This window comes from Petromyzon marinus, chromosome 17, assembly GCF_048934315.1.
Source record: "Petromyzon marinus isolate PM22_M1 ecotype Great Lakes invasive population chromosome 17, UKy_Petmar_22M1.pri1.0, whole genome shotgun sequence".
NCBI lineage: Eukaryota > Metazoa > Chordata > Hyperoartia > Petromyzontiformes > Petromyzontidae > Petromyzon > Petromyzon marinus.
In genome coordinates, this window is record NC_133683.1 from 20538997 (window position 1) to 20566034 (window position 27038).

Sequence of the window (27038 nt, forward strand, 5' to 3'; positions counted from 1 at the left end):
ATTGATGAAAAATTTGAGGGCATATTTTCAAGCCGTGCTTCAATTTCATTAAGATTTAATTAGTGTAGTAATGTATTTATAACAAACCTAAGCCGTTGTTCAAAACGGCAAACTAGAAATAAACTTAAATGAAATGTTGTGAAATAATTTTACTACATGTTTTTAAAAGATACATGTTCACATTTTTTTTAAACAATCATTCTGAGTACTGATTGAAAATTACCTTAATTTTTTTTCAGCTGATTCACTAATAATAACTTACAGGTTTATTATTACGGTCATTTAAATGTTCAAATCATCATTCCCGCGTGTCACAAGAGTTCAGGAAGTGGCACGTTTCCCGAGTCTTTGAGAGCTGTTCTGATTACATTACAAATGAGCCGCCTTAAGAAAATTGTTTTAACAATTTGCGGGGAAGGCAATTACATACGAGTCCATTTGTGAACTGCTCACTAAAAAATTCTGCACCCTAATGGCATGCAATCAACTGCTATGTGTTCATGTAATTAAAAAAAATATTTCCTAACAAAGCTAAAACATTAATGATTTCCCACATTTTTGCTGATAGCAGTTCATAATTTAGCAGCCAATTGCTATTCTCAGTTATTAGATGGAGTTTTACATCGCAAGACCACGAGATATAGCAGCAACTTAGGGAGGCCGCCATCCAGCAGTGCATAGATCATGGCTGATCATAATGACTTTGGATGTGAGTAGATATAATAAGGAATAGGTGGAGTGTCTAAAACCTAAAATGCGCCATTCATGCTTCGTACAATATGCATGTGACTAAAGTTGCACCAGATACAAAACATTGAAACAATTACATGTCGATTTTTTTCTTTCCGTATAATTTGTTAATCCAAAATCCTACAATTTGCACCATGCAATCCTGCTTACACTCGTATAAAGCACATTCATGGATAATTAACCAAACAAATTATTATTTTTCCAAACCAAACTGCCCACAAATTGATGGGTTTTTTTCCTTTTTACAAAATGTGCCTGTACATCTGGTTTAGTATCCAACATAAGTCGGCATTAGTAGATGCAGAATGGATGTGCAAGAGTCAATGTGTTACTCTACAGTACATGCAAATAATCGTGCATGTTAGAGCTGATGTTCACAAATGTGCCGAGAGGCTCATGGAGCAAACAAGACGGGACACAAAATAGACCCAAATAATATCAGGGCATGGGTTTTCACAGTTGTGCCGTTCAGCTCTCTCCAAAGTGTTTTCAGCTTATTAATAGGGTTTTCCCCTTTTTTCTGGCAACAAAACTGAAACCTTTTTACGAGGATTCATGTCTGCATTAACCACAATACCTGCAGTCAAAATGCAAACTAAAAAACATACTATGATAATATATGCATTGTCCTTGAAACTGATTGGTCCACACCAAGGACAATGCATATATTATCATAGTATGTTTTTTGTTTGAATTTTGACTGCAGGTATTGTGGTTAATGCAGTAAACATGAATCCTTGTAAAAAGGTTTCAGTTTTGTTGCCAGAAAAAAAGGGGAAAAACCCTATTATTATATTTTGGTACGGGCAAAGGAGGTCCAATGATGTTTTCAGCTTGTACACGATATCTGACGTTTCCCACGCACGTGGAGGGAAACGTCAGACACCGGTGCCAGCATGCTATCGCCGCGAAAGACACTTCGGGCGACACACCGAAGAGTTGCGCAGAACACGCGAGACGGCCACCGTCGCAAAAGGAGACGACGGCAAGAGAAGCAATCCTAGAATAGAATCGTCGTGACCCCGGATTTGCGACGTTGCATCGAATCGCCATGGGGGTGTTTTGTTACACACATCTAGTCGGGTTTTTTTCCAGGTGCGTGAGGGTAAGAAGAGGAATGGCAGCATGTTGGCCAAACAAGCGGCGCTATTGCCACTCATTGTTGCGATACAATTTAGATTTGTATAGCGTCTACATAGCAGCCGCGTCTCGAAACCTTTCACCAAAAGCGAGATGTGCGTCACAGGGCCAAAAATGAGGCGTTCGAGCATTAAAGGAAATCTGCGATTTGAAATCGGGTTGTAGATAGCAGACGGTGTCGTTGGCAGAGTTAGAGACGAATGCCATGAGCCTGGACTGGAAGTCGGGCCAGGGAGTCGGCAGGACCGATAGCGGGGTTGGTGGGGAGGGGAAGGAGTTCCTGAATGGGGGGAGGGGGCAGAAGCAGAGAAGGAGAAACCTCCCATTCATATGTTATTAGCCATTTATCCACGTCAATTTGACAACAATTTCCTATATATCTCAAAGCACACAACTGGTAGGAACAATGTTGTGACCAGCCTCTAAATTGTAAAGCGAGGCTTATTGAATTATGTTGGGTACTCTTAGCATGCAGCATACAACTAATTGTATGTCAATACACACTGCGGGGAAATGTTAAATTGTTGAATGACTGTTGTTCGATTGTGGCGGCAATTCCTATTTAGAAGCACGTGGTTTGCCTAGCATGAATGACATGATGGCAAAAGTTAACGGTTTCGTCCTCACCATCTGACCTTTGTTCTATCCGTACCAGTATTGGTTTACAGCGCCATGCAAATTGTTTCCAACTGGGTTAATCTAGTGAAGGCCCAACATATAAGGGCTGATTCTCATTCCACCAATGAGGTGCATGGTAAGAATTGAACTGAGTTTTTTTTTAGGCTCATGCAATGTATTCACAAGCATCTCACTTGAACTTAGTGGTTAAACCCTTTCTCAACAAATTGTGAGCACTGAATAATCTCGTCACATGTTAACTAATGTCCGGTTAATGTGACACGTCGATACTTGTGCTAAAATATATGCCGACTGTTTTTACTATTAAAACATGTTCGTTCATATTGTTTGCCCATAACATCTGGAATCCAGTCATATTCATTTAACCAGCTTGACTGTGCTGATGAGAACCAAAAGGTGAAAACTAGCCCAAAGCTTGCTTTTTTAAACACAATTCTGGACTAAAATATATTTGTATTCATATGGGTAGATACATAATGGCGTTCTTCTTAGGTTTGCTGTTACCCCTAATGTTCTACGGTGGTGGTTCTTAACCTGGAGTGCATGCACCCTAGGGGGTGAGAGACGCCTTTTTGAGAAGCAAAGGGGTTCCCGGCTGCAGTAAAGGTTAAGAACCACTGTTCTAAGACGACACATCATCAGTTTTATTGTACTTTTAAATCACCAGTGCAAAGACGGTCACTGCAGCTCGTGCTTTCAGATGTGCTTCTGCGGCCGTCTGGAATGCTCTTCCTTCCGATGGTCAGAAGCCACTAAAGCTATGCACTTTTTAAAATCTAAATTTAAAACTTGTTTCTTTAGAGCTGCTTTTTGTGTTCAGTTTGTCCTTCCCCCCTCACCTGCGATTAGTATGGTCGGCCACAAACCTGCCATAATGAGGCCTATGCAATTTTTTTTATATATATGCTATGATTTTCTTGCACGTATGGAGAGCTGCAAAATACAAAATCCCAACCACTATATATTCTATTAAATGTAAACACAGAATCTTAATCTGGGGTATAATTTGCTACCTCAGTAAAAACCTATAAAACTCCTGCAACAATAGGTGTTATAGGTTTGGGATTGAAGGTGTCCAAGAGATGGCAATATAGCAGTGGATTGGATCTATTTGTGTGGTGCTTTTACCCCCTTGTATGTCTGGGTTTCTTCCAAGTACTCCAACTTCCTCTCCCACATGTTAAACACATAGTCATGGAATATGCCAAACGTCTCAATTGCAGGACTCTGCTGGAGCAGCCTTACGACTTGGCGAGAGGATTCCTTTTGAAAACGAAAGAACGTTATCATTATTACTATTGTCATCATTAATCCTACACATTGACCAGAAACAGAACCTCGCTCCGTACAGCGGGGAACTGAGACGCAAGCGAGCATCTACACGTCCCTGACGCAGTCTCGTGGACTATTTGTGAGAAAGCCATTGTGTGCCGGTGTCATGAACAAATTAACCACCTGCTAAACGTGATGTATCGCCCACTACTTAAAAGGGCGCTCTTTAAGCAGACGCTGCACAGCGAAAGATTGACTATTTCTTTACCATCCTGCATCCAGTTTAAACTAAATGAACGCACCATGTAAGAAAAAACAAATTCTTGGCGATTTCCCTCTTAGGCTCATTATCACCGCCGACTTAAACAGCTTTCCCCCTTTTGAAAATCTTACTCCTGCAGACGGACTTTGTAGGCACAAGAGAAGCCGCAAGCAGTGGTCTGGGCTCGGGGCGACACAGTTAAAAAGCCAACCGAGGACCCTGCCGTGAGATCTTGCGTGAATCCCAAGAAATCCTTAAACCTTTTGGTGACCTTTCCTAAGAAATTGAACCATCTGATCGCGTTATAAAACACCGAGCTGGATTGTATCTCCGTGACCTTTATTTAACCAGTTGACCAATTGTTATTTAAAGAACACCCGCCCTTGCGCTGGTGGAAACGTGCTTCTTACTACAGGGGCATTTGATGGTCTCGTTTAGAATGCATGATCATTTGCAGGTGAGGTGTGCGCAATGCACATTAGTGGTGCAAACAGTTAAAGATCGATGCATTAGGGGTGAACTAAATCAAGTGTGCATAGCAAATAACGTGTTTATTAACTTGCCACCTGCAGGGTGTGTTTATCTCAAGAGCTCAGCAGTTCGCATTGTGTGCGAGGAACACTTTTTTTCGTCTTGTGTTCGTTGTTTGCTATTCTGCTCCTAAATATAAAGATTTTATGTGGTTAATGAGGGACTCGTGGTGAAGTGGTTAGCACAATAGGCTATGAACACTGAGAACTGAGTGAAATCTGCTGCTACGGCTGACATCTGTGGTGAGTGCTATTGGGCACCGTGGTAACGAGATGTTAACCTGTATATTTGGAGTTTGCAAGTTCTCCCCGTGGTCGTGTGGATTTTTCACCAGGTCCTCCGATTTTTCCCTCCACAATTTAGAATCGACATGCTTTTAGAGTATTTGGCTGCTATGCATTTCCACGTGATAAGCCACTTCGTTGAGCAATCATTCGTGGCCAGGTCGCTTCTGAAAAAGAGCTATAGAGCTCAGTGGACTTTACCTGGTAAAATAAAAATTAGTTTATAGTTTAAACCGTTCTTTCTTACCCCCTCCCACTTCACCAACGTGGACTGACCAGCATGGCAAAGTACAGTCAAGCAACCCCCACTACCAATACAGCAAGTCGAGACCTTCATACAGCAGTGGATTGACAAGCGGCCATACATTGTTACGCCACTATTGACTGATACAATTTAATTCAAATATTGTATCTGCAGTCATCCGTCATTGCCGTCCACAGTGTATTATCTTCCATCATCTTATTATAGCCTTAAGCTGCTGAAGCCAACAAGTCCTTTTAAACCTGATCATTTTATTTGTGGATTTACTCTCAAGGTCATTTAAAGATGAGCTGCATTTTCTAAGCTTATATTTTTTTTAAACAAGACCCTCCCATTCGCTCGACGTTCTGCCAGTTTGAGCATGCACCTCCTAAACACTGATATTTCATTGGCAAAGAGTGTATGAAACATTCCTCATTGTCATTTATCCTCAGATCGCTCTGTCTTCCTGCCTAACTCGACTCTGCAGGGGCCTCAAATCTCCATACTTCTATACCTCCCACATACAAACTCCAGCTTTCCCCCCCCAAGACTACCGCTTGTCTCCATTCGCATCTTTACTACTTCAACTCTCTCCTCCTATGGCCACCCCAAATCCCTAATTTCAACCCCGAATGATCGAAAACTGGCAGACTTTGGACTTTCACCTGTAAATGTGACCACGACACCCTGATAAACTGATACCTTCACTGACTCCTCATCTGGTCCTGGATCAACTGCAAGGTCACCCAAGCCATCTTCAAGATATTCTATGAATTTACCACCACCCCCAAAATATCTCTCTTCCCATTATTCTACTCCATGCACTTCACATCAAACAAGGCTTTCTGGCCAAGGTCCTAATTAACCTTCACTCAATGGGATGTCACTCATCCTCTTCTGCTGACCCCATCCATCCCTTGCTCTTGACTTGCTGCCCTCTATGCAGGTCCAAACTCAAGAACTTCTTCATTCTCCGCTGCCTATGGCCGTTTTTTCAAGCTCCCTTTTTTTTTTTTAGAGGGCCTTCCGGTCGTGTTTCTTCACGATGCCTGCCGCTCAGCTTCACGTGCTGTTTGAAGCTTCAGGAACACGTGTTCAGGTGCGGAAGTTCTCGAAAGAGTTCTCCCGCTACTTTTGATCGAAACGTCAGCTATGATCGCGAGCAACACACTGCGCAACCCGGAAATGTGGTTGAAGAGGCTCGTAAGCACAACCGCGAGAACCGTACCCGGTCGTGTCATCGCTTGCCGTGTATAACATAAATAAACAATACAAGTAAATACTCCTCTCCTACAAAAAGCCCACGCCCCACTGTTTTGTACAGCATCTTGAGATACGGTTGCAATTTAGACACTAATAAATCAAAATTGTATTGTATTTTCCCCCGCTTCTATTTTCTGACCTGGGAGGTCCATATAGGCATATTTTTGAGTCATGATCAAGCCAACACAGTTATTCTTCTTGAGTTATTACGTTAAGTGGTGGCTGTTCAGATTTATCATCGAGGCCATTATTTGATACATGATCCTGTCATTTAAAGTTAAGAAACCTCCGATAACAGAAACCTTTAAACATGTCCAGTTTTTGCTCTGCCTCTTTATGAATTGTCCAGGTTTCTGCACTATATCTCACAGTCACGACCAATTAATTACATATCGTTAACTTAACTTGCACAGTGATAATATATCTTTAGATATTGCATAGTCTATTAAATTGCTCTGGGTAGAAGATTTAGCCATTTGCATTGCTCTTCCTGCTGCTCAATGCCTCCATGTGGCCCTGAGAATGAGACTACTGTTTTAAGCAGTTGAACACTTAAAGTCACATTTAACTTCACCACCCCGCACTGACCAGCATGGTTAAAGTATGGTCAAAGTAACCTCCACGACCGACACAGAATGTGGAAACCTTCAGCCAGGGGTGGATTTACAAATGGCTGCATATTTTGAAATAATTATGCGGCATTCACTTTGGATGCCACCCACGTGTTATTATGGTTAGCGCACTAGACTTACATTCCGATTAGCAAGTTCCTCCGCCTCTGTCCACCCGGCAAGGATAAACGAGCACGCCACGGCTGATCGGCAGCTCGCACGTTGGTGGAGTAAAGTGTGGGTGTGCTGCACCTCTTCCAATACAAGTAGCCAGCATGAAAGAGTTGGGCCAAAACCCTTTCGACGAACTCTCTAAAGCTCACTTGAATCAAAGGGCCCCTTCCACCGGCAATGGCTTGAGTGAGCAATCACAGGGCAGCACCTGTACCTTTTTTTTACCTTGTATATATTCGCTCAACAATTCGTGATTTTAAAAAAATAAGTTCTCAACCATAGTTTGTGTCTCGTGGAATATGAAATGTCCAGTTGTAGCAACTGCTGTGAGTGTGGTGCTATTGCTTTACTATATACATATTCAAAGAGGGCTTCTCCAGAAGTGGCCACATATCAAGTGCAAAATCAATATCGGTGTGAGCCAAGTTCAGCTCGCACTGTAAACTCTCCCGTGATGAGACCATTGCTGCGTGCATGACATAGTCCATTGCCATGTGAAAAATAAAGGGTGATAAAACACTCTGGCAGGGCTCCCACTGAAACTTTAAATGATTCAGAGAATATTCTGTCGAGCCTGCCACCGGATTGGGTGTTCAAACACATCCCCTCGAATCGCTTATCGTGACTCGTGTCTTGAGCCGAGCCCCACACTTGGGTAAAAAAAGTAATGAAAAGTCCTCTCAATTGATTGAAAAAAGCTTGTTGAAATTCAATAAAATTGAGTGCCTTTTGTCTGCAGAATTATAAACACTTTCTTCCCTCAATTTTTATTGGAGAACATTCCTTTTGGCAATTTCTTTGTGTGTGTTTCCAATATATTTTTGACTGCGTTCAAAGTGATCACGGGTCGTCACTGAATTTATTTTTCAACCCAATGATACATTTATTTGCCAGTTGCCCAATGGCTATTTGGAATCGCATGTAAAACAAATGATATTTTTTTACTAAAATGTTTAGGCAATTAAAACAGACATGCAATTGAAAAGGAAAAAAAAATCCAGCTACTCTGTCCAGATAAAGTTTTTTTTGTCTTCGATAGTTTGCCTGCACAGGAAAGCAAATATTCCAGATTAGCAGCCCCTGAAATGAAATAAACCACAGTGTTTTGATGTAAGCGGAGCCAAGTGGAGACTGTGTGGCTTCTCAGCCATTAGCACGCACGGAGATGGGGTCTCACCGTGGGAGCAGATGGCGGGAAAATTTTCAGGATGATCAAGAGCTGGCACATTTCCATATTCACTGAAATCAGATAGCCGCAGGGCACGGCTCTTTGTACTGTCAAGGTTCGGAGAGTGGGAGAAAAAAAGTCTAAGTTGCCTGTAACTTGTGATATCTGGGGTGGCGGGGGGGGGGGGCTAGGGGGTGTGAGAGGGTGGGAGGCAGTGGTGAGAAGGTCGGGCAGGAGGACCACATGCCTCCCCCGGGCTGAAACCAGGGGGCTTTTCATGTGGTGTGAGTGACTACTCTCTCTGCCCAACCCCTGTGGGTAGAATAGAGAAGAGGTGACCATTGCTGCCATTGTATTGGTCTTGCTGTGGTTTTCACACCTGATGATGATTGCTTGTTTTGCAGTCGAAACGTCGTGAGAATTTTATTGTTATTTTTTATTATTTTATTGTTTCCCTTCTACGTCACGAAAGCTTTAAATCAAAATTTGTGGTATGTCTTCATAGCTTTTGTACCTACTTTACAGTATAATAAAAATGTATATATAAGCAGACCTTCTTTCTGTGTCTGTACATATAACTAGAAACGTGTTAGTCCATCAACCTATGAGCCTTGCTGACCATTATTAAGAAGATTTTGTTTTAGCAAGTCAACTCTGGACTGTTTTTACTTTCGATTTTCTGGGTCTCATCAGCGGGATCGGGAAAATTAAATATATGCTGCTTGGTTAACAGACATTATTGGCAAGAGTACCCTCTATAAACTATCGGACTGTTCACTATAATAAAACCAACAACATGAAAGGGATTCCTTTATGTGAATACTCCGGTCTTTCTTATAAAAGCTATTTTGGTAATTTAATGGTGTTGAATATGTAAATATGGTTTACATATAATGATCAACAGTTATGAATTTAAAAGGTAGTTGCCCCTATATTTCAAAGTGATTTTATAACCTACATGAAACATTCAATGTTTTTTTTCTACGTAGTCTTTTTGGTGGGAGTATTATACATGTACAATTATAAGTCACTGGATAAAATATTGTCTTTCGAATATTTTATTTACCTTTCTTTACTATGTGTACATGTTAATATATATTTTGTAAACACGCGCATATAGTGAGTGACATTGATTAATGTAAATGGTCTACATGTTATTCTGAAGAGCTCTTCACGTGATCTCAGTCGTTTTGAGTTGTCATCTAGAGACACTCGTCTGTGGCGATTGTCTCCTTATCGACGTCTGTTAGCATTGGAAGTGAATCTGTGCTCTGTATTTTTCAGTTGGAGAAAAAAATCTCAACAAACGCAAAACTCACTCTCAATAACGAGCACTTGGCTCCAGTTTACAATAAACAGTCGCATTACAGAGATGCCCATTGTTTTTTTTCTGATCTTATATATAGGAGATGCTGGATACAGTGGCAGCTACCCTAATAGAGGCCATCTAAAGCCATCTGCTGTGTTGTGTTTTAAAAAGAAAAGCGAGTGATAATGGGCCCGATTTCTTTGCACTATTACATGCCATAAGAAAACTGAAATCCTACTGTCAGGCTGATGAAAGATTTGTATTAAAAAAAAAACCATTGTCCGACAAAGTTGCACATCTAACAAAGGTATGTAGTGTGTGTAGACAGATGTAAGGGTTCTTATAATTCAGTGGGAATTGCCTGTGGCTTGGAACACCAACCACAAACTGAGAGAGCATCTTAATGAGACCAAATGACAACTGGAATATCGAACAAGAAAAGGCACGCAGCTGACGCAAGCTTTGCAGTTTCCTTTAACCTTTTATCGTTTTATATACTGCATATCATTATCATCCATGATCTGTTCACTGCCGAAATGAAGGCCTTACGAATCCGCCGCCATCTCTCATGCTATCGCGATGTAACACGAGCTGAACACTTAGCCCAATCTCCGTGGTGAATGTCCTCTCGGGCTTGGCTGCCACTCCATCGTGAGTCTGAACCTTACTCACCTCTACCTCCCTTCTGTTCTTCCCAAGTCCACTGAACTTTTCTCTGAACAGTAAATACAATGTCTCGAACCTGCATATGCTCTCTGATCCATATAAGGGTAATTGAAAGCATTGCCCCTCCCAATGCTTATGTGCACAGTTCAGCGTTTGCTCGATTTTTTGCCATTGTTCACATTCATGTCAAAGCAAAAAAAATAAGCATGGATAAATATATATTACCTTTAAGCACATTGGTGTGTTGCCTTTAATTATTGAGTTCAGTTTTCCCAAAGCACGCCAACTTTCTTGCTTCCAATTTGATTGTCATCCAAGCTCTCACGAACCAAAGCCTAAATCAATGCAACAATAATAACTTTATTAATGCAACATTGACACTCAATGAAGAAGAGTAAATTAAATATACTATTTGTTACTGTTTTTGTTTTACCAGGTAAGGCCCATTGAGCTATTTCACTTTTTTTCAGAACTGACTTGGCGACAAATGAAAGCTCAACGAAGTGGCTTATCATGCTGAATTGTATAGCAGCCAAATACTTTGAACGCGCATTTCTAACTTTGGAGAGAAAAACCGGAGGACCCGGAGAAAAATCCACGAGAAAGTGCAAACTCCAAATATACAGCAGCAGGCGTCAGGGTCGGGATCGAACCCACGACCTCCTGGATACCAGGCGAGGTAGTTAACATCTACTAGCCACCGTGATGATGATGAGAGAGACACGCAAAATCCAAATATACAGCAGCAGGCGTCAGGGTCAGGATCGAACCCACGACCTCCTGGATACCAGGCGAGGGAGTTAACATCTCATAGCCACCGTGGCACCCCATGTTGGAAGGGCAGTCAGACAGGGAAACATTATTTTGTTAATTATTCACAGCAGCATCTCAGATTTGCCAATGACTTAGTCATAACAAGAATTTGGAATGAAGTACAGGAATTTATTGAAGAACATACAAGCAAAAACAAGTCTTGTACAACAGGTTTGATAAACAATTTAAAATGTATGTCAAAGGAACACACTTGGAAACTACATCAGAGTGTGTATTCCTTGCTTTGTATGCAACAATACAACATCCCACAACCATACAAGTAGCAAGTACAATGTTACGAGGCATATTAGGATTCAACACCACCACCAGGAATGGACACATTTCTGAGCTTCGCTGCAATCCACAAAAATACAACTTTTATCTCATTTTCACTGTCTTATTTGTACCGGTTTAGTTTGCATTAGCCTTAACATAACGTTAGCATTCAGTTTCAGGAATATTGAATAATGGTTCTCTTACGTGTGATGAAACAATGCATCTTTCGTGAGCATAAGAATCGATTTTTAATCATCAATATTCTCACGCCTGCGGTTTACATGGCCCGTTTTTTTGTGTGTGATGGATATCACAATGTCTTGAACATTCACTCCACAGCAGATGGCACACTTTAGTAATGCCCCGGCAGCATCGTCCAAAATGCCACGTGGTAGCTGAGGGATGTGTATCCATGTGCGTTGATCCCCCCCTCCTCCGCCACGGTTAGTTGTCCATATTTATATAACACACAGCGTCACCATGCCCACCAGGCTGTGCATTATATGATAATTATCATACTATCCGCGAAATGCATCACACTCATTGTTTACAACTGTAAAGCTGCGACCTTGCGCAGTGAAGATAAAGCAAAAGTTTGTTTTGGAACAACCTTGAACTATTGTTTCGTCTTAACCAACGTACTTAGTAACTAGTGTGGCATGCCAGACGGTTGTTTTTTTGGAGAATGTTATGTTGGTCCTTAGTCTGTAGTGTGCCTCGTTGTCCACAGATATTCCGCAGAAAAATGTGTACGAGTTCAAATGTCGAAACGGTATAATTATAGGACAGCTGCACCAACGAGGAACATGACTGTCATGTTTATAAAATAAGTATGAACATTTCAGATGGAGGACTTTTGTTTAAGCCAAACGATAGTTTCCAAATTATCTTGACTGGCACATATAAGTGGTATTATGAAGGTCAAACAATCACACTGGAACAAAAGAAATGTAAGTGTGCCATTCGTAATTTGTTTTTCACAGTGCCGTCTTATCTTTTGGATAGATTTTGTTCTTTTCTCCTTAGAAAGGTTATGCAATTTTCATGGGATTATGTCATCCCGACTTTAAACCAGCGTGCAGGCACTCGCTTTATACTTTTTATAAGGGGGCTTGAACGGAAATGGCCTGAAATGATAAATGGAACATTCAGTGAGACAAATGAGGTGCTCCCAGAGCACAAATGTATGGTAATGACTGCAGAAAATTGATTTTCAGGGAAGAATATCGTTTCCATGGCCTCTTCTTCCATCCGGGAATTAGCTCGGCACGAAACTGGGTAGGTGAGCGAATTGTGAACTTTCATGAACGAAACCAATTTTCACTTGCCTAAAGGTCAAGCGTTTGTCTGCGTGTAAAAAGGTTACATTTTCGCGTTAATGCCTTCACCGGGTTTTTTTTATAGCTGTTGTAATTTTTATGCATCTAAATCCAAATAAATAAATAATATGTAAGTCGCCGCGATAAATTTCCATTCTTTTAAACTTTTCAAGTATGTCTGTCTGCTTTTTATTCTGAAATTGCAATGGGGATAACAATTGTGAGGGATTACGTTTTCCTGTAACCCTGTTTAATTGTCCACCACTGGCTGATGACAATGTGAATGTGCAATTTGAAATTTATAAGGTTTATTAAAATATGTTAATTGTGAACAGATTTTTTTTTAAATGGCAAAACGCATTACTATATTGGGCTCAAATGGCTCAAAATTCAGCCTGTCTAAATAATTTACATATTTAAAACTATGAAAGCTTTACATTTCATTTTCGAATTAAATGTTTTTTCTAAAATATTATTAAGCTGTACATTTTAATTTATGTAAGATTAATAACAATTGAACATTTTTCGATTGTTGTGCATAATATTTATTGTGGTATTTAAAATCCACTTCATTAAATATTTGTCAAGACAATTGCAGTGGATAGAATTTGAAATAAATTAACATTTGTGTGAACAGGCGAGGTTTGCCCTCCCCCCCCCCTCCGTGTACCGTACCGGCCTTCATAGGTGCTCTCGAACAACACTTTCCCCAACAAATATGCCCGGGCTATAGGGGTGGAGGGGGGAAGATCTTTGTATTTTTATGCATATGCATACACACAATGAATACATTTAGAAGAGTTGAGCTTGTCGTAGACAAGAATAATTACAACGCACATTGTTTGTCACCGTAGACGATATATTTTCATGCCGCATGTTTAGTTAAAGCCTGTGCAAGTCTCAACATAAAAGAGCACCTAAACATATTTGGCATGCATAAAAATCGAGTTTTAGCAGCCTTGTAAATTTACAGACCCGAGGAGCTGTGCTCTGCCGTTTGTCCGCACAACGGGATTGGGGTGGGGGTCTCCGTTCTCTGGGTGCACTCGGCAAGCGAGTGCATTTGCATCCCTTGGGGGGTGTCTTCTTGCTCTGGAAGGTAACCAAATTAAAGCTGAAGGTCTTTGTGAAGAGCCTCGTGGACTATGCAACGGCACAAGCGAGCGAGAATTAAAAAAGGCAGCGAGATGCTGCGGTTTGGGTCAGGCTTCGGGGAGCGTCTGCGGTGTAAATGAATGATTTAGCAGTGTGATGAGAGTCGCCAAGACTGACGGGAAATTGATTTTTTTTTGCATGTTCTCCCAAACACGTAATTAGGTTGCGGTGAAGGGCTAGGTTAGAAGATGAATGTCAGCTTATTTATTGCTAGATCCTGTTGCGTATGTGTCAGCAATATAAACACTGCCTTTAATGATTAGTGAAGGTGTTGCCCACACAAAAAGCTGACATGATAGGTCACTAGCAAATTGCTTCACGCTGGAACAATGTGCCATGTCACTTGTAAAACATTAGACTTTATTCTAAAATGGCATTTGCATTGGCAGGCTTTTGGTGCAAAAATGACAAATTAAAATAAATATATATTTTAAATATTTTTGTATTTGTCATTTATTTTTTCAATCCCCGTACTATTTTGTTAACCACTTGGCCCATTTGCAGGTGCTCGGTGGATTGCGACATCGTGGAATCGCAACAGATGGCGGCAGCTTCGGGGCGGCTTTCATCCAGCAGTAGATTGATCATTGCTGATGATGATTTTCTTCACAGCCAACTTGGAAATATTCTCACCTTATATATATAAAACGCGTTATACAAACACTTTGTATATAAACTGTAGCAATTGTCATGGAGAAGCATAATATGAATAGTCAGGCCTGTTGATGATGAAAGTGTTTTGAGCATGATGGAGGATATGAAGGTGACCGTATGAAAAGAGGCTACGTCAGCTTAACTGACTTAGGGAACAAACGGCATACTTAAGATAACAATGTCAGATTCTGTTCATTTTTTCTCGTTGTTTTTGTTGTTTGCTCGGTGAGCATAGCACGAGCAGGTGATGCAAAGCAGTTTAAGAGCTGGCAGGAGTTTAGGGGGAGGTTGGCAGCAGCAGGACTCTCTGGAGAGGTTCCCATAAATTATTCTGTCAGGCCAGCCGGCCCGGGAGACCTCCTCCGCAGATCATCTTACTTCATCGCCAATTCAGCGGCAGACACTAAACAAATGTCACCACACGAGCTCACCGCTACCTCCCACACTCCCTGGATTAACCCTTTGAAGGGACCTCTTCCTGCCCAAGATGTGCCAACGTAAACAAGGAGCTAATACTCCACCACAGTTACCCTCTGACCGTGCACCTGATCATGTGCTTTCATTAAAACAAAATGTTCCGCAGGTGCAATAATAATAATAATAAAACTAATGACGATACAGACTGGCGAAATAAGCACGATGTAAATTGAAGCCTCTGTTGGTAGTATGCTAGCTCGTTACAAAGACGTAATGTGGTTATTTCGTTAATTGAATGATATCGGCCAATAGCGCTATTGTGTCGATACCCTTAACATAATTCTCAGCCATGACTGTGATGTTTGAATATCTCTGAATTAATAGTTAATGATTTGTAATGTTTAAAATGCATTTTTTAAGATATGCTCATATTTCAAGGTAGGCCAGGCCAGTAGAAATGAAAAATGTCTTCATAGAATTTAGCAAAGTAAATGTTTATTTTTTCTGAAAGTTACTTTTTCAAATAAGAAAAACAAATCCCACATTTATAACAACAGCTAATAATGCGCCGTTGTTGAATGTGAAATACATACAACACGAACGCAATCAAAGGGACGGGTTGAAGAATGATCTTAATCGACATGGCAAGGGCCAACACATTATTGCTATTAATAAATGAACAGAATGTACGCCAAAGGAAACATGACTGGCTGTTGTCAGATGACTTCTATGTGAATGGGTCATCTTGAAAAATCTTTTTAATTTATACTCCCGCGTAGGGTTTTCGCGGTTGTGCCGTGTGGCTCTTCGACGTGCCGTGTGGCTGTTCTGCACGATGTCCGACGTTTTTATTTTGACGGATGCTTCGTCGGGAACTACATTTTCAAGCTCCCGTTGCATGAAACGCGATGTCGCAAGGCAGGGCAGCATCGACGATGGAGCATAGTAGATTACAATTCGGTTTCTGAAGAAGCGCCCAGCACGTGGCATGAAGTGTAGAGCATCATGCCGACGGACACGCGGTGCAACGCCGAAAACAAGTTGGACAAATTAATCCTTTTTTTTCCCCCTCCCAACAGAGGTGAACTCAACCCGTCATACCCCTGGAGTCAATCAAACCAGTTGTATCCCTTTGCTGTAAGTCAAATTAGTCATCCTGTAGAGACTCTATAATGTCGCCATCCGGGAAAGCCTCCGTTTCTCAAGGATCATTTTCAGCAGGATCCGTCATTCGGATGTTTGTCCAAGTAACATAAGTGAGTAATTTGAGTGTCGAAAGAAACCGGGATATGTGGAGAAACTACACGTATGTGAGGTGATAAGACACAACGTTACAAGCAGCTAGGTTAATTAATCCATTTGCTGTACTGTCATCTCCTGGCCACCTCATAACCCAATGGGTTTTGGAGTTCCACAAATCTGTCACCCAACAACTCTTACCTCCAACGAGCTGGATCACCAGGTATGCACCACCAACTTGATAGAGCCCATCATCAATGTAAGTGAGACTTGATATTTAATTTGGATAGAGTATTCCGGCTCACAGTCTGAAGGCAGCAAGTTCTAATCCTAGTCATGTGTTGGCCCTTTATCCCTCCATCGTCAATAAAATAAGTACTGTTCTGTGAGATCAATTGGGTTTTTTTCAAAGGAATGTGGAAAATTCCACCACCAGCTCAGGACTGTTAACGGCAAATGGTGCTCACCCCACACTGGAGCAGGACTCGACTTGTACGCAGCATCTATTACCACATTAAAACGTATTTATTGCAATGTAAACGTATTATATCGCTGAACGGACACCGCAACTATGTAAAACAGTTGCACGGACAGCCCTTTTTATCAATCCAATGCTGGGTGAGGGCCTCCCTTACCCAGGGCTTCGTGGATCGTGTGGATTATTCCACCCGATCTCCCCACGCTGCTAAGTGCAGATGGCAAGGAGCATGTATGCTCGAGCAGAGTATAGTGCAACAAAGTGGGGTTTTTTTTCCCACAATTACCCTCTTGATAACGTAGCCCCGCAGCAGCCTATACCACCTTAACGCACGGTGGCCACCCATCCAAGCACTCTCCACGCCTCCATCTGCTTAGCTTTCGAGATTTGATGGGAGTGTAGGCACATTGCGGGTAATTTGGTCATAGGTAAAACTATGTGAAAGCACATTTTAAATATATATGGGTGACATGTACACAGCCTTAGTATGTAGTATATTGGACCTCTGGCGTTAGAATGCCTTTGTTACAATTAGCGCATGCTTTCAGACAGCAATGTATTTGAGAGTAGGAAAAAAAAACCTCCTGGGATTTAGTAATTAGGTTCCATTACAAGGCGCAGCCTTCATTGAGGTTAAATATTAATTTGACGTGCGTTACTGCTCTCTGAAGGCACCACACAGTGTAGTTTCGGGCTGCACGAGAAGTTAAATATCTGCTCAAGACAAGATGCGACGGAAAGGAACAGCAGTAAAGTGACGATCTGTGCCGTGGCAGGGATTACTCTAGTATTCTGCAAGCTTCAAGGTCCCTAATAAAATATTGATGGTGGCACAACACTCCAGACAGCAGGTTGCATGTGCATGTTCAAATAGAGCATGTGTCTTCTTGCTTTGTTGTGTTGTCCTGCATGCTTTACGTATATATATCAGCATTTTTTTTATGTATGCCATATCTTAGGCAAACATTCCAACTGCTTTATATGGAGGTTTTTTTTTTCTGTCTCTTGTTTATTGCATGCAAGCTTTGCGAGCTTTTAAGCCCGATTGTCAAATAGATTTAGAGCACATAAATAGTTCGGATGTGGTATTTTTAAAGGTGACACGATATTTCTTCATAGGTAAAATGACAGTGTGACGGTGCGTGTTAGCCTCTACTGGGGACATCTGTTTTAAGCCAAGACTGGGGTCTCATTTCTCTGAAATGACTCGTGGCACGATTGGCGCATTTTGCACTCTTCACGACGATCCCTCGGCTCCAGTCGGCACCAGTTCATTCTCTCTCCTTTGCATGTTAACACATCAACATATATTTGTTTCGCTGCCCGAGACACCAGTAACATCTCGGAACTCGCACGTGATATGCGTTGTTGGTCACTCGGTAATCGCATTAATGTAAAGGCTGTACTGATTCAATTCAATCGTGATGGTCATACCACGTTCTCACAACCGCTTAAAAGTAAACTGGCTATGTATGTTTGTTTAACTTCTTTTGCACCGTAAAATAGCCAACCGTGCGCGGGACGGACAACAAACTAAACGCACAAAAAGCTGTTGTTAAGAAATGAGTTTCAATCTAGATGACTTCAAATCTCGTAGCTCCAGGAACTTCCTAATATCGGAAGGACGAACGTTCCAGACGGCCGCAGAATGGCCAATCAAAATCCGCCGCCGCCGCTGCTGCGAGGGTGATCGGAGTTCGGCTGTAGTGGCTCAGGGCTGGGGGCCCAGACCACAGTGGCCTGTGGCGCCTTCTTTTGTATGGGGCTTGGGAAAAAAAACTGCAACCCACCCCCCACCCCACCTTAGCCCTGGTAAGCCCATTGTATAAAAAGACAACCGTAAACACGTGAACTACTGCAACATAATCACCAGTCAACGGCATCAACACAATCTTGTACGCTAGCTGTGTTGTGGTTGTCGGCCGAGTATTTGATTGGCATGTTCAGGGTACGGTTGGGTACAGTGGCTTGCATACTTTCCGTAATTTATTTTGTCCTTTGTCAATGCCTGAGCTGATTCATATCTTGTTCCAAATACGGAGGTTTTGAGAATAGGTAAATAGAGACATGGGAGTCGTCGCATTGGCCAGGTAAGTTTTTGATGGACTATATAAGCCACTTTGGATTGGTCACATGTAGTTATAAAACATGGATGTTTGAGGCAAGATACGTCTGTGTGGCTGTATTGGCAAGCAACGAGGCGATACGCGGTTAGCCTTTGAATACAGGTGCATGCGAAGGACAGTATTGTTTTATTTTAAATGAGTATAAGCAACTTGGAGGTTTGGAACAGATGATTGGAACCTTAAAGTATTGTAGATGTAATCATAAAGAAGATATTGCAATGGGTTGTGCACATTTCCAGGGTGGAGGAGGCCCAGTTATTGATACAAGCATGTGAGTGGCACCCAGAGGTTAGTGATCAAGGAGGAAGACCTTAAGCCAGATGGTGGGATAAGGTATGAGCAGATCTTTGAGGTCTGGTGTCGATTTAGCAACAACTATGGGATCTAACAGAAGGATGCAATTGCGAGGTGTGGCGGTAGCAATGGCATTGCCTGTGATGACCTATTGACCTTGTCTTGACATAATTGGACAGTTGGTAATCCAGCATTATGAGTCAAAAAGGAGACGTTTGTTCTACAGCAGGCCACGGTGCCCTTCCGTGCTGCAGGATGTTACGTGTTTCTGGCCCGTGTGTGTGTATGTGTTACTGTCTAAAGTGAAGACCCAAAAGATTAGTCATCGCATGCCTTCACTTGTGTGACTAAGGCGACCCATGTAGAAGAGACTTGAATGAGCTATGGTTCCTTACCCGGAGGAATAAAAATTATGATCATGATGACCAATTGCTAGAAAAGATAATATTAAGACACAACCGAATTCCAATTTGTATTACTTAATACGTTTTAGTAAAATGTATGTATAACCCTAACCCTCACCTTTCATAGTTTGAAATTACTAGATTTGGCTAATTATTCCGTCTTGTATTAAACTTGCAAAGTGATTCTGTTAATGTCATGTTTATTTCACCTGGAGCAGCTAATAATTGAACTTTGTTGCCCATATTCTTGGTTCTTTCGGTAAAGTCACATAGAAGGGAAACAATAAAATAATAAAAATATAAACAATAAAATTATTACGACGTTTCGACTGCAACACAAGCAATCATCATCAGGTGTGAAAACCACAGCAAGAAAATTTGAAAAAAAAGTGGCGGTTTTTTTTAACGTTAGCACCACGGAGAGCGATTTGGCAGTTATTCAGATGGACGAGTCCATCTATGTTCGGAAAAGAGGAGGGGGGAGACGAAAAATAATGGATGCGGTCTGAAAGCCACCGTAAACGTGAACAATCAATTAAGACCCGAAATGGTTTATCAAATCCTTCCAATGATTGCTAAGCCATAATCCATCTTCTCGGTTGAAATTGTCTCTGTGTTTGTATATGTGGATAGCCTCATGAACGAATCTCCTCATTGTAGCCAGATGGCTTGCAGAGAACCTCTGTCTTGGAGAAGTCAATGTCATGTGAGCCTATTGAATTATAACAGTGATCTGCCACGGCCGAGGTGTTGGTTCTACCGTGTTTTAGGTCTGCTTTGTGTTATTTTATTATATTGTTTCCCTTCTACGTGACTTTACCGAAAGAACCAAGAATATGAATCCCTGCAGTCACAAAAGTTTTAAATCCAAATTTGTTGCCCATGTTGTGAAATATCTTGTTGTATTTTCCTTACAGGGGAGGTTTGTTAACGTTTTATCATGCTGGTATATTGTATGGGGGTATTAATTTATTTATTTACATGCATAGCAGAATTAGCATGCATGGCTATGGAAGACAGAACTATGCTACATTAACACTTTAACATATTCAGTTTATTATTTTATCCGCAGCACCACTTTTGTTTAGATATTCATACACGCATCGATAACGAGGCAGTACCAGATTGCACTTAATCATTTTTTGCACAAACGATGAACATTTTACTAAGTCGCAGGCGATAGTTGCAGAAAGGCAGGTTTCAGTGAGCACAAAACTACCGTTCCTTAATGTTTGATCTGTCCTCATTTTGTGGACTTTTTCGATAGCAGGGTTAATGCCTGCTTCCCGGTGACCTTTGCAAAGGGCATAAATATTAGATCTGTGGCTCTCTGTGGATCCCTCTTCAGGTCTGTGTCTACTCACATGGCCAAGAGCAAATAAGCCCCAAAATGGTATATTAAAAAAAACTCTCTTCCCTTGTTATACTATGGTAGTATTATTACCATACAGTGCTACACCGAGGTCATCAGTACATGATGTGCGTACTGTTACGGTTTTTTTTCTGGAACATCTTCAGGTATTTATTTGCACATTAGTGTTAATATGGAATATGATGTGGCTGTAATTATGTTGTGGTGTTTGAATATTTAGTGTGGTTCTATTAATTATGGGGTTTTTTTTACTTGTAGAGTTTTAATATGCACGTACTGTGTGGAAGGTGCATACGTTTGCTACTGTTTTCACACTTCACATTTTTACGAATGTTTATGTTTGTTTCACCAAAGCGAGAAACAGTGGAGAGTCATTTATTCGTGTACAAGAAGCCATATTTAATCCCCGCCTATTCCTCACCACTGTGATAGTGCATAGCTTTGGCATACGGAGCAGAAACGCGGGCGCAGACGAAGAATATGAAACAAACGCCGAGCACTATGCAAAGAAGCGTGAAAGATGCACGCTTTGGAAATTAACGGAAAACACATTGTTCAGGGACCGAACACAGTTCAGAGACGCCACCAATGGCGAGTAAGAAACGAAAAGGGGCTTGATCAGGACACCTCGCTTGACGGGATGATTGCCGATGGACAACACTGGTAACAGCATGGTAGCCAATTGAAAGAACGTGTCCAACAAGAGGATGCCCACCATGGAGATGGGACATTGAGAGCGATCAGTTTATGTGCGGAAATTAAATGGATGGCAGGAGTCCTGAAATAGCTTAATCACGCCACTGTTGTCATCAGGGCCTCCACTTGAGGCCACTGTAAAAGCACCTCCAAGATGGTAATTTAGGCCTACTCTTCGACACTGCCCAGACAACTCGGAGGAGGTGGGAGTACGCACACTTCACCCCACCACACACGACCTGCCGATACACCCCCACTTATATTTCTGGGAGGCAAGGGAGGATTTAAGAAAGTTGTCCCCGTGCTTCATCTGCCACGTGCTGTGTGCCAAATGATTGAAGAAGCGACGTCTGGATTGCAGGTCCAGTTTTCAAACCATTCCTTGTCGTTGTAATAATATATGTTTAATGTTGATACAATGTTACTTTCATTCTGGTTTTTTTTGTAGAATGTGGTTCATATGCTTTTGCTTTCATCCTGCGTTGCATTTTTCCTGTTCAATGTGGCTGGGCAGCTGGGATATCCCATATGGGTAAATTGTCAACTCTGGCAGCTGTTGCTTGAGTTGTGCTCGGACCACAGGGCAGGTGTCCTCCTGTGCTTGCAGGGGCCTCCAGATGTGGCAGATGTCAACATTCCACATCCCAGGGCAACTCTCAACCCTTTACCCTGCCGTGCCCACATTTAATGTTGCAACAATTGGGCCTCATCTCATACTCCTCTGATATGCCTGTTTTAAGTTGAACATACGTGCTAACTTTGAATGATTGTCAGTTGTTCATACTGGTGGCATGCATTGAGTCTCATTCAAGCAACTTAATCATACTGAAACTGAAAGACAACAAATATATGCTATGTATTATGTGCTGAATTCATGAGGTTTGGCAATGAGACAAAATGGATAATTCTGCCAAGTCAATGAAAAAATAGGTTAACTGGATTATTTATCACAATAAACGCCTCCTTTTTTTTAGCGGTAATCACTCTTGAAACTCATAAATGCCCTGAAATCTCATAAGCACCTGAAGGGATGGTGAGGCATAATAACGCAGATGCTTTTTTAACTTCAGCGCATAGCATTATACACACCGCCTCAGTGTGTAAATGGTTCTTATGCAAATATTGTAACGCCTTATCCATTAATTGGATGTTTACCTGTAACTCAAAAGCAAAGACCGCTTCTTAATCACCATATGTTGTTTCTGTGCACAGCACCATACAATTGCGATTTTAAAAAAACCCCACACGCGCTCTTTTATCTCACAAACGTGCCTAATGACAGGGCACAATTTTTGCATATGTTTAGTGCAGATAATTTGATGCTGATAAGGGTGCAAATGCAATCAATACACATTTGTTAGTTTTGGCTGCTACAAGACCCCGGCGCTATCATCTCGGTTGTGTAGATGATAATTATAGAGCAGCAACTGAAACCTACCCCGAATTCCAGTTACCTATTCAAAGGCAGTGATGGATAGAACCTTCGACCCAAACGCAGATCAGATAGCCAGGTAAAGAATGGCAGAAAAAGTGTGGTGTCTGTTGTAAATCGAGGAATTTATCAGAGGTTGTGAGACTGGAAAGTGGATGCTGTTCCGAAGTTAACTTTAAGAGCATGGCTTAAAATCTATCTATCAGTAGGTTGTGGCTCTTTAGCAGTGTTGTGCATTCAAGTGCATCACTTATTGAGGCGAACGTTGAGCTTGTGTAATAAGCGCTATCTGTTGCGTATAGGCAGTTCCAGATTAAATATGCTTCAGATGCAGGGTGGCTCCAGTAAAAGAGCAAGGAGGACCTAGGCCCAATCCACCTCCCAGAGAAACCACGAAGAATGCATTCTGTTTAGATCGTGTGTGCCTCCTTTACATTTTATGAAATTGTCCTTTAATTTAGCACAATACGGCGCATTATCTCTATAGGTCTACGGTCCTCAGCTAAGACTGAGGCCTAATGTATCAAAACAGTATGATGCAAGGCTGCCCTCTACAGAGGAAATTAGTAGAATATAATACCTGCTTTGTAAGCTGTCTGCCATAACGCATTTGAATGTTCAGCGCAGCAGCAGCAGCCTGCTGTATAATTTAAAAGCAATTGCAGTGGAGTTGGAATTAAATCACTACAGAGACGTGACCTCTGTTGGTGTAGGTATATGTTTTAGATACCAGTATTAGTTTCACAGTACAATAATTTGCACGCTTCATCCTTTCCTGCCAAATCATATTAGTATAAAAATATACGTATGCTCACGGTATTGCAGAAATACGCTGCATTTGCAGAGTGCATAGCAATGTGTCAAAGGTACGAATTACCACCCACAAAAATGCTGATGGTATTTTTTTTGCCATGAATAACTTTGCAAACAATTTGTAGAGTGTGTACGCAACTCCAGTTTCGGCTGAGTGGTGCAGAAACTAAAGTGCGCGGCTCACAGACAGAAGGTTGTGAGTTCAAATCTCAGGCGAGGATGGACCCCCACCATAGAAATGTGGAGTTTCTACCACTGGCTAATGGCCATGAACAAGGATGAACGGTGACCCACGATCAATTCAACTTATTTTTGTTACAAATTTTATTTGAACAGGCAAGGCCAACTGAGCTCTTTCGCTCTTTTTCAGAAGCGACCTGCCCACAAATGATAGCTCAACGAAGTGGCTTATCGTGTTGAATGTGTATAACAGCCAAACTATTTAAACGCATGCTTCTAAATGTGGAGGGAAAAACCGGAAAACCCGGAGATAAAATCACGTGACCACAAGGAGACCATGCATACTCCAAATATACAGGCGTCAGGGTCGGGATCAAACCCACAACTTCCTGTATATCAGGCGAGGTAGTTAACATCTCGCCAACGTGGTGCCGATATTAGAAGGGCAGTCAGGAAAACATTATACCAAGAAATGGAACTGAAGTACAGGAACTGAGTGAAGAACATTGGTAAAGAAGGCTACAAAGCTCGCCACCGCGGCACCCCTGAATAAGAACCCATTTTGATGTGTTTTTATTGCCCAATTCCAGATAAATAAACAACAACCATCAATAGACAGGTTAACTCGTTTTCAATTAGTTTTAGCCGCAGTGGAAAGATGTTAAATACCTCGCCTGGTATACAGGAGGGTCGTGAGTTTGATTCCGACCCTGATGCCTGTATACTTGGAGTTTACATGTCTCTTTAACCCGGGTCCTCTGTTTTTTTTCCATCCACATTTAAAATCATGCGTATCTGGATAATCTAAATTTGCACACGATAAGCCAATTCGTTGAGCTATAATTTGTGGCCAGGTCGCTTCTGCAGAAGAGCTATATAGCTCAGTGGGCCCTACCTGGTTAAAAAAAAAGTATATATTTCGTTTGTTTGCTCAGTTTAAATATTTGGAGCACGATAGGTCATCGGTTTGTTCTCCCGGCGTGGCAGTTGAAACAACGACGACGCAAGGGTCCCAAATCCCTCCCCCACCACCTCTGTCCACCCGGCAGTATAATTGGGTTCACCACAATCGATCGCCAGGCAGGTCGTGTGTGTTTGAGTAAAGTGTGGTTACTCCCACCTCTTACAAGAATCTGTCCAGCATGGAAGAGTAGGCCAAATGCTCTCTGTAATCGGCTCCCTAGAGCTGCCTCTAGTGGTGACCAGTCGTCTCGTGAGCAAGGAATTGCAGGGCTGAATTTTTTTCCACCATGCGTATAAAACACGTTATAATTGGTTATTCTAGAAACATAATTCATAGCACATGGTTAATGTTTACTTAAGCATTGTTCCCATAAGAACTTTAAGAATAGCTCATTGTAGCATTCTAAGCACGCATAAACAATGATTGTAGAGGTGACTGTTGACAAAGGCCCCATCAGTTGCTGCTCGTATACTGAATTACATTTGTGACTGAAAGCGGTGGATCCTGGCCCTGCATGCATCTCTCTGGCATGATCATTTTTATTGTAGTCACTGCTGGCTGGAAGCTGATACTGCAGTTCAGACTCTTTGAACATGCTCTCTCTCTCATGCATGCAAGTCCTGCCACGAGCAGACACACCACTCTTACAGGCAAAATGCCGCAGGGGACCAAAAGTTGGGCCCTTTAATAAATTAACCATAAAATCACATTCTGTAGAACATTCAGTCCCCTGGTAGAAGTTTCTATTTACAAAGGACAATTACTACAAGAAGGTTCTGGCTTTGGGCCAACTAAAAAAGCTGGTATTGTTAGGAAATGTATGGATTCAACTTGGCACTTGAATTATAAGGCTTGAAAAAGGTAATACCTTAAATATATTAGATTCAGTCGTGAAATGATTACATTTTTAACCTGTTAGCTGCTTGGTATATTTTGGTTGGTTTTTTGTTTGTTATCAGCTGGATAACAATAATTTAAAACGGTAGCAGCTTTGAGTGGGGATAACCAGATTCAATAAATAGATTAAAATAAGCCACCATAGAAGAATTAAAAACGTTACAATTCACGATGTAAATGTGTACTGTGTTTTGACTTTTAAGAGAAAAGATAATCTATGGGACACAATACGATATTTAAAAAAAAAATGCTGCTCAATAGGGGAGACGTCAATGTAATGGTTATTTAAAACAAAAAAATCATGTTCAATATTCTTTTCTGGACTTATGTGCTCTTTAGAGAAAATGGTTTTCTGTAAAAACAAGACAAGCATGCGCACCAAGACTTGTGAACGTAGGAGGATATAAATTCCCTCAAACATTAAGGGGCTGCACTTCTAATTTGGAGGAACCCATGCAGACAAGTTTAGGCCATTTTTACGAGTGCAGATCCAAAGGTAATTTGCATCGGGAAATAGAATTGGGACCTGGAATGTGGGTAATTTTCTCCAAGACTGCTGCCCAGGGCCTGCCGCATGGCGAATCATGTGGCATTAAATTCAGGGGCAGCATGGCATGGCATAATGCTTGGGTGCTCACAGGTCCCCATGGACTGTGTGAGGTCACAGAAATTCCATAAAGCTTTGTTAAGTCGCTAAATTTACTGGTGTGCTCATTGGTTACTGTACCTTTTTTTTTAATCCGAATGTTGTATGCCCACCTATAAAATCCCTGTTTTATGTATTATTTTTGCAGCAACGAGACAACAGTGTGCTAAGCGCTGTATATACAGTCTAAAGCGACAAAGATCCCCTAGTAGTGAGCACCTATGAAGGCCAGAACGGCACACGAGGGGGTGGGTGGCCAGCACCACGCCCAGCCGCCTTCGTCTCCCCAGTGGCGATGTTTTTACATATCGCACCAGGTACTCGGTTGAGGTTAAGTCGACCTAGCGAAGGCCCAAGACCGCTTCAGATAATCGTCTCTGGTGTTGGCTGTGAGCGGGAATCAAATTCGGGTCCCCGGGTTCGTAGCAAAGCACACAAACTGCTACGCTACCACTCCCCACTTACAGTGAGGGGAAACAAGTATTTGATCCCCTGCTGATTTTGTACGTTTGCCCACTGACAAAGAAATTATCAGTCTAAAATTTTAATG

General features: G+C 41.7%; 1 long non-coding RNA gene across 1 annotated transcript in view; it reads left to right on the forward strand.

The window, feature by feature from the left end:
• LOC142924789 (uncharacterized) overlaps positions 1-17324 on the forward strand; it is a 67962-nt gene extending 50638 nt beyond the window's left edge. The window contains exons 2-3 of the long non-coding RNA XR_012941861.1: positions 12620-12680; positions 14381-17324. This is a non-coding gene — a long non-coding RNA (uncharacterized LOC142924789). The remainder of the gene's footprint in view (positions 1-12619; positions 12681-14380) is intronic.
• The last annotated feature ends 9714 nt before the right edge of the window (positions 17325-27038 follow it).